General features: G+C 43.9%; 1 protein-coding gene across 1 annotated transcript in view; it reads right to left on the reverse strand.

Moving 5' to 3' along the window:
- The window catches only part of gli1 (GLI family zinc finger 1), a 47,656-nt gene extending 41,664 nt beyond the window's left edge, over window positions 1-5,992 (reverse strand). The window contains exon 1 of the mRNA XM_047583432.1: window positions 5,661-5,992. The gene's annotated coding sequence lies outside the window, so the exon portion shown is untranslated. The remainder of the gene's footprint in view (window positions 1-5,660) is intronic.
- Window positions 5,993-9,511: the final 3,519 nt, after the last annotated feature.

Below are 9,511 nucleotides of genomic sequence, written 5' to 3' on the forward strand. Positions count from 1 at the left end.
AATCCCATGATAACCTTTCATTACATTGTAATTCAAGGGGTCTGACAGAAACCTAGACTTGGCTCCGTTCTCTGGCTTTAGAAAACTACGTTCTATAAATGCAGATGAAGATCTCATCCACAAAAGGATATAAAATACAGAGAAGAGACACAAAGGGCTTAAGGCATAATAGTTCTTTCCTCAGGTGCTCTATTTACGACGGGTGAAGTGAGAGATCAAAAAAGAGAAAAGATTGCAAAGGCATTCTGTGGTAGAAAAGTAGAAAGGGCCTTTATTTAAGCAGTGGTGAAACTGGTTGTTGCTATTCCCTGATGAAGGCCAATATGGCCGGAACGCGTGGGCCCATGTGCTCTTAACCAGTTTCGCCATGCTTAAATAAAGGCCTTTTCTACTTTTTCTACCACAGAATGCCTTTGAAATCTTTTTTTTTTTTCTCTTTTTTGATATAAAATACATTTTGATGACACCACGCTCTCTTGCACTTCTTTCTCTTTTGAGATCACTGCCATTGGTCCGGCAAGGTGATGCTAAGAAAACACTGTGGCTAGGCATATAAATTCTTCAATAAACATCATCTTAACTTTTCCTTTGACATCCTCCAAAATACAAAAGAATCACTTAGAATCGATCATCCACCATTTTTGACACAGAGGCGTTTATTCTAAAAGTAAAATATAAAATGATGACATTAAAATTCATATCATGGCAAGGACCAATGAGCTAAGTTACCGCAAACAACAATACATCATCGCTTTGAAAACTTTGAATGTGCTGCCAAATGAAGTCACAAAAACCATCAAGCGCTACGACGAAACAGGCTCACATGAGGACCCCCCAGGAAAAGAAGACCAAGAGGCACCTCTGCTGCTGACGATAAGTTCATCTGAGTCACCAGTCTCAGAAATTGCAGATTCTAGTAGCAAACTTGACTCTTTTCAACTGTTTAAGAGAGGAGACTTTGTGGATGAGGCCTTTATGGCTGTATAGCCGCTAAGAAACCACTACTGAGGAAAAACAACAAGCAGAAGAGATTTGTTTGCGCCAAGAAACTCAAGGAATGGACATTAGCACAGTGGAAATCTGTGATTTGATCTGATGAGATCTTTGGTTCGGCCTGCCACGTCTTTGTGTGGTTTCTACATGCATGGTTCCCACCTTGAAGCATGGGGGTGTGGGGGTGCTTTGTCAGTGACATTGTTGGAGATTTATTCAAAACTGAAGACGCACTGAACCAGCATGGCTACCACAGCATCCTGCAGCGACACACCATCCCATGGCAAAATACCAATATCGTCTCTGGTGCAGCATCAGATAATAATACAGTGAATTAAATACCTGGAAGCCACCAGACCCCGTGTGAATCCCTATCTGACAGCGACGGGTGAAACACGAATCGCGATAAATCACAGATTTACCTCCGTTGCTCCAATATCTGTCTATAATATCCATCGTACTCGTGGTATACGTTGAGGAAGGGTGCGCGGTATGTGGAACAGCAAGTTGCTCAAGAGCGTATGCCAAGCCAAGATTCTCAGGACGCTATCTAATCTAAGATAACAGAGTTGTTGTCCAGAAGCACCATCATAAACACACGCAATGCGAATATGCACCCTGTCTCAGGCCCTCAGACTCTCACTGTGTCTCCGCCGTCTCTCGCATCGTGGAAGTCGGAAACAATCGTTGCAGTAAAGCATAATAGCACATTTAAACAGTCTTGACAATTTTGTAACTTACACGTAAAGCGCTAAAGGGAAGGAAAGCAACTTCTCTATGGACGTGGGAGGATAAAAGTTGATGTTTCATTCAAAGTCCTTCAAAAGCTTGTCGTATCGCGCTTAAACTCTCAGGATGACCCTGCTCTGCTATCTGACAGCCTAAGACAAGATCTCAGAGGGGTTTTTCTAATTGGTGGACGTCAGAGAGACGCAGGCAGTGAGGTGGGTGACAGTCAGACTCTTTGTTGTAATTAGGCCCATGATGGCAGCACCAGAATGCATCGTGGCTATGGCAACCTGGTGAAATAATAAACACCGCCTCCTCTTCACTTTCTGCCTGCCGACAGGACGGCATGACATGAGTCATCGGCGGCTGAGAACACACACAGTCAAACACACACGCACGCCGAAGACTCACACATACGGGCACCTAATCTCGCAAGGAATACAAATACTCGGCGAAAGCACAAACGCGCATCTGTAAACAACAAATCCGCGCCGTCAGTTTAAACCTGACGGAGGACGCTTTTTATCGGACTTATCAATCAGACAACTGAAAAGTTAGAGGATCAGGTTCGCTCCACAGCTCCCGTTTCTGCTTTTGTCATCCACGGCCGACCACCGTCCCTCAAAGAAACCCCAACCGCATGCTCATTGTTTCAAATATGGCTAAGGCAACACAGGAGGAGGAGCATGACCCACTGTGTGGGTTGTTTGTGCGCACACAAGCTACGCACAAACTAACCTGGATCCTATTAGTTTGATTTCTAATATCAACCACATGAGACGACAGCTAACGTGCCTAACTGCTTTTACACACACACACACACACACGCATGAAAAAACCCGCCACCCTCATTCAAAGAAGAAAGGATGACGGGAAAGGGATCAGCTCCACCTTTTACTGCTTAAATCTATATCACATGCATGCACATATTCCCTCAGGCATAAGCCCATGCCAAAGAAACAACACTGCATTTGCTGTAAAACAGAGCTCAGCATCACTCATTGTTGCCTGCTGTGCCCCTTTGCGACCAGACCCAACAAGATTACGACTAATTGAAACACATGCATCTCTAAAATTTGATTAGATCTGCAGTTATTTTCATCACAGATTAATCTGTCAGCTATTTTGGCTGATTTATTGATAGTTGTTTAGCCTCTAAAAGTAGTTATACGAACCCAGATAGAACTCCGTTTCATTTTACTATTGCTCTCGCTTTTTTTTTTTTTTTTTTTTTTTTTTTTTTTTAATCTCCGTGACCGCAATTTGTCTGGCACGTCCTCTAATGGGTGGGAAAGCTAGCGAGTGACCAAGAACAATGATTTTGGGAATATTTCCCATGACTGCAACATTTCCCCTTTCTATTATGCGTGCCCTTTGGCTAATATGATTCGAGCTTTCTAAGTGTCTAATGCCTTTGCCCTCTGGTGTCAGCACACTACTTAGTGACGACCCCCGCCTCCCTCATTCCGCTGCCTCAATTCAGCATCGTTTCATATAACTGATGTCGCATTTCTCGGAAGACGGGACCTCGGCGCGTCTTAAGTTCGATCTGAAAGCGAATTTAGACGCTTGTTGTGCATAACTGTGGCTTGTTGTGACATTCGGATGGCTCCGTCGGGATAAAGTTTGGCTCAGTAAAAAAGCGAAGTAACCAATAAGACAAGAAACAGTATTTTCTCTTAATGCACGATGTCAAAAAACTATGTGAACGCAGCAGTTTGAAAATGAAATGAACTCAATCAGTGGCCGCAGGGCCGAGGGAGCCTTGAAGTAGACGAGGAAAGTAGAAAAGACTAGCAGGGGATAAGGACAGAAAAGAGGAGTGTGTGTGTGTGTTTGTGTGTGGCTTTGCCGGCGTGTCCTTTGGAGCATCCCAGGCCTGTCTACTGCTCTGTTGATCGGTTCTGCGCTGCGAGCCTACATGGTCTTAGCCAGGGCCGGCACAGACAGACAGCTGCTATTAAACCCTGATTGTTTCAGGTTCACAGGGTGTGAAAGGGTCTGATTGAGGGGCTGTGATCCCAGTGAGGGTGGTCTTTCTCCCCCTGCTCTCTCTCTCTCTCTCTCTCTGGAAGGTGGGAGGAGGGTGTCGGGGAGGAGGATTGAGTGTGTGTGTGTTGGTGGATGGGGGGGTTGCAGGCGTCACGTGACGCGTGTTTCTTGCTGAGCGGACTAAAATGGAATCTGGACAAAAACACACCACTTGTTGCTGCCTGCCTTTGGTTGCGTGGGGCTCACGTGACTCACAGTTGACGGTGGCAGTGAAGAAATTCCACATCATTAAGGCCGCGGAGGTATTTTCATTCTCCTGATTTCGCTTGAAGCTGTCAGTGATTAGATTACCACTGTATTCAGCCCCACAGAGACTTATCACCGCTCTGATGTGGCTCTGATAGACTGATCAGTCCTCACCTGTGACTGGCTGCAGGAGGACAGTCGCTTCCTGTATGGTCTATTTGTTTAAGAGCATTCCCATTAAGGAGCCTTTTGGCATTAACACGCTTGATAAAGACCGGGGAGGGCGAGGAAGCTCCCCTGCAGAGCTTTTCACACGTGGCCAAAGGACAAGTGCACTTTCCCCACTCAGACTCTCCCCCATCTCAACCTTGAGAAACGCTCTCTGCTAATAATCAAAAAGCTGTATCTGTGCTGCACTGAAACACACACTATCAAACAAGTAGAAAAACTGAAATCCCTGCACCGACAGAAGAAGAATCTCTGCACGAGCTTGCACACATTAATCCTACTTTCACGGTAAAAGCTACCAACTACGAAAGAGATATCAATAGTTTGTGCGCGATCCCTTCTCTTTAAATAAGCCAAATAAATCCTATAAAGTGTTTCACCCTCTCGTGTTATTGAAGGAGTCCATTCTCTCTCTGTGTTTGTCCGTGCAAATACTGTTAAAGGAGGTTGTGAGTCTGTGTGCTTAGCACTTCTCACTGTCACTTTGGAATAAATAAGTGTTTGGCTCTTCTATTGAGTCCAGTGTTGACGCTCTTCAGTGCAGGGCCCACTACATGAAGACCGGCAGCCTAATCATCCCACATTAGCAACTACAGTCAAGCCTAATAGAGATAATTAGATTAGAATCCATAATCTATCTCAGATTAGAGATAGATTACAGAGGTCTTCGGTGCAAGAAAGAAAGAAAGAAAGAAAGAAAGTCCTCAGCCAGCACACGTCAGTAGGAAACCATTAAATTACTGAGACACTTATCAGTCAGGAGCTTTCTGCTCATTGGGGCCTCACACAGAGCTCAGTGATGGTGTTGTTTTGTGGGTGCCCTGGCGGAAACTCGTGTTTGGAAAAGATATTGGCACCTCAAGTATTTCAGGTTACAAGAAACAGCTGTTCTCGGGTGGCCCTGCGTGCCACCCTCCTCTGTGCCTGGTGAGTTTAAACTGTGCAGGCAGCCAGACCCGTAAAAGAAGCTGCTCTCCGAGAGATGAGCGTATAAAGGCAGGGAAACTTTCTTTCATGTTCTGATGCCTGGGCTCTCGCGGTCCCTCATTCCGTGCCAGCATGTTCCTCGGTCCTCCGCGAATGGATCGAAAAATGCAGATACACAAACGCGACTTTACGCAGACGAGGATCTAAGTGAATGAATCCCCCCAAAAACGTGGCGTATCACGATGAATGAGGTATTTGGAAATATAATCCAATTCGTGGGCTGCAATGTGGAACATTCAAATTAGAAAGTAGCTCAACTAATCAAGACAAAGCTGCAGCCAGTAAAAGTTGCGCACAATCACCTGAGATTATTAAACCAAAGACAGGACTCGCTGTGGCATCACTAACAATACAAGTGCAAGATTTTTTTGCTGAAAAGTATTTAGAGTACCATGTAATTTAATTTTCTGTCATGGATAAACATGCTATTTATCAATATTGGGTTGTGATTTAAAGCGCGAATGTGAGTCATCAGCACGGCTTACCTCAGATAAACGCAGGGATATTCAGCATGAAACTTTTGGACTGGGTTCCCAGAGTCCTTCGGGGAGCACAGAGGGGTCCGAGGACTGAGAAAGTCGAGTTTCCAGTAAAAGCCTCCCTTCTGTCCTTTTCCCTCTCCTTCTGTGTTTTCTGGCAGGCTCGCTCGGATGGAGATGACTGAATTCTTCACAGAAAGCGACTCATCGTCCTCCCTCAGAAGCGCTTCTCCATACTTTTAATCTTCAGAGTCGCTTTGCGCAAACGGTGACAAAATTGAACCCCATGTTCGGCTATGGAGTCCCGCAAAGCGCCCTGGAATTGGTCGCACAGCCAATGCGGGAATGCGCACCCCCTTCTCCCCCCCTCACTCCCTCCCTCCTCCCTTTCTCCACAGTCTGTGGACCACCCCGAAACAGGAAGTTCACTTTTTGTTTTTCTTAAAAAAAAAAAAAAAAGAGTAGCACGCTGCTTCAGTTTTTCCCCACCAACTTCACATGCGCCCCCAGACACCCGGCCGAGCTGCTAGATTATCACTTTATCGCCATTTTTCTCTCTGCAGCTAAACCCAAATACTTTTGCAGCGTTACAGTGAGTTATATAAAGACATTGCAGCATGTTTATAAAATACTTGTGCGGACAGGGCTGCGTCTATATAAAGTGCGATGCCTTCTAGCAATTGGGGTAATCTATCTATAAACGTTTGTGTTTACTTTAATAGTGTAACTTCATAGCAGCTCCGCGCGGACAGCGTGTGTGGCTGACTACGTGTGGGGATGCTGCGGATCGCTTGTCGCTGCGTCTTGCCAGGGAAAGCCACCACAAAACCCGGAGTGGAGTTCAGTCTTCAGCCTGGGGCCAGCGACCAGCGCCAACAGCTCCATCACATTTATTCCCGTTAATTCAGATAAAGTGAAATGAAACTGGTTAAGACGTCGCGCAGCAGCGATTTTGCTTAAAAGTCGAAGCTTTTGCCACCATTTTTTTTTCCTGATTTGTCAAAGTGAGCAACTTAATACGCCACAACCCTCCGACTTTGCCAGATCCTGCATTCATTTAGTGTCTGATGTTTTCATCTGTAAAGTACAATATCAGCCAAACAGGTGTTGCTTTGTCTAAGAGCATTTTATAGATACTTGATCAGTTTAAGGTCTAGTGAATTTGTGCTGTTTTTCATGTTTTTTTAAGGTTGTTCCTAAACTGTTTTTGTGTGTGTGCCTGTGTCAGGCTGCATCCTGCTGGGGATGACTGCTGCCATCAAGGAGAGTCATTACTATGAGGTGGAGGTGGGGGGTACCTGGCCTGGTTTAGGTGAGTGGTACATGTCTAATGCCCTAAGGTAACATCCACGTCACTGGTTTTAATGCTGTGGCTGATTGGTGTATAATACACACATCCCATATTTTATTTCTAAAATGAAAGTGTATACAGAAAAAATGAAGTCAGTTATACACACAAAAATAAAAACGTCACATAAAAGACGTTTTACTCAAAGTCCGTAGCATGTCACCGTTTTATTTTATCTTATGTGACTGAACTTGGGGACACATTCAAGTTTTTTTTTTTATATAAGTTTTTCGGACTGACTGACCTTCAGCCCTTAAAGTAATGATGGGCTGTGATTTCTCGTAATTTAACTCATTGTTTTTTGTAATAATGTGAATTCTAACAGTTATCAAATAGGGCTGTCAGCTGATGGCCCCAACCCCGTTAAGAAAGGTAAGAAATTCCACAAATGAACCCTGACATCTGTGAAGTGAAAACCATTTCAGGAGACTACAGCATGAAGATCACTGAGAGAAGGGTTTGCAGAACTGTCAATAAAGCAAAGGGTGGCTATTTGGAGGAATTTTGAATGTAAAACATATTTATAGTTAGTTTAGCAACTTTTTCTTTGCTACATACCTGAATTCACACATCTTGCTCATATATTTGATGTCTTCTTTTATGTATCTACTATGCAGAAAGTTGTAGAAAACAATGAATGAGAGGGTGTGTACACTGGTAGTGTACATAAATAAAAATAAATATTCACCACCACCAGCTTGGTACACGTGATGAAAAAGTGAGCTTTAGCCGTCACATTTCAGGAGAAAGGATCATGATCCCTCACGTCATGGCTGGCAGGGTTTGTTTCTGCGTACATCGGAAAACAGCTACATTCATGAAGCCGTGTAAAGCAGCAATGAAAGCTGAGTCAAAGTGTGAACAGTTGGTGACCTGAGCCGGGGCCAGGTCCCATTGAGAGCATACGGCCAGTGGTTAAATGAGATTTTGTCAATGAGAGTCGTGGGCTTTAGTCCCGATATATCTCCCGCTGTAGCTGCCAAGCAGGGAATTCCTGGCTGTAAAATCTGCCCGCAGATGCCGGAGCCATATGCTTCATCTGAGCACGGGGAGAATACAGCACCAGCTTCACTTGAGATTATCGACGAGGAGGATTAAAGGTGAAACATTCAGTGAAGTACATGGTCTCACTGGTCTCATTGCATCATGCTGTGAAATCCAAAGCTGGCGTATTTCCAACTTCAATCATAATAAGACGTATATCAGCTTTAAATCAAATTTAAAAAGGGATCATTTCCATTTCATGCTCATTAAATAGTGTTGCATCGACAGTTGTTTTGTCCTGATTGTTAGATGGATGACTCCACTTTTTAAAGTTACTTTCATTATTTTTGGCTACTTGAGGGCAGCAGAACAACAAAAAAAAATCTTCTGACACATTTAACTTGGTCATAAAGTTGGTATGTGTTTGCTACACACTTTGCTATTATTACTAATTAAGTTTGCATGACAGTGGCATAGTCCAAAGTCCAAAGAGCACTAACACTTTAATGATCCCTTAATCTTTACACCAACGAGCATTTATGACTGAATTATTTATCAGTATAGATGAGTGCGGTGACGCATCATATGGATTTCATCATGGGTGGTGTCTCAGCTGCAACAGAGAACACAGTAGCTCTGCAAGCAATTAGGTAGTCGGACCAGTCGGAGCAATAAATGATGTGACATCAGCATCCGATGGTGGAATCAGCAGATATTTAGTGGTAAACAGAAAACTGATGTGTATGACTATGTCACTGTTACTCTTATTACTGTTACTCTTACACTTATGTCTATCACCACATGAAGCCCGAACAATGGGGCTGACCTGGCAGATCCTCACCAGACATAATGATTGAATATGAATTAATTACTTCAGACTGGAATTTCCTCACTAAAATTGTGCGGCCTGGCTTCCATTATTGGCACATCATGCTATAAAAATGTTGATGTTGTAAAGCGTGATGAACTGTGATTACAGCGGCGATAAAGCTCAGATTTCCTGTCTTGTCAAGTAAAAGAATTTGACTTAAGCTTGAAAAAACGTAACGAATGATGCGAATGACGCAAAGTGCTTCCACAGAGTTGAACTGGGTGACGGCAGCGAGCGATGCGACGCCTGTATACACATCACACATAATGAAGTCATCGGTTGTTGTCTAAAACATTAGCAAACCGCGCTTGCAAAATCAAAGTAGTAAGTTTGAAACAAGCTTGTCTTAATAAAAGGTACAAATCCAGCTCACCTTTACTCTCGCTCAGGCATGGAGAGGAAAGGTGAATGGGACAGAATTAAGAGTTACAGATGTCTACCTCCAAAGCTCATCGAGGGCTTACAGCACCAGATGGATTAGAGGCGTGGTAATGTTGTAGTTAAGTCAGAGCAAAAGCTTTTAGCCATTCAGCACAAGTGACCATGAGGAGTCAAAGCCGCGCATAAGAGGCTGCTTCACCTTCTTTTATCAATGGGAAACATTTGGTGCAGATTTACACTGCTGAAATATAGTTTTACTTCATAAGCTATGAT

Source organism: Mugil cephalus, chromosome 4, assembly GCF_022458985.1.
Source record: "Mugil cephalus isolate CIBA_MC_2020 chromosome 4, CIBA_Mcephalus_1.1, whole genome shotgun sequence".
Taxonomy (NCBI): domain Eukaryota; kingdom Metazoa; phylum Chordata; class Actinopteri; order Mugiliformes; family Mugilidae; genus Mugil; species Mugil cephalus.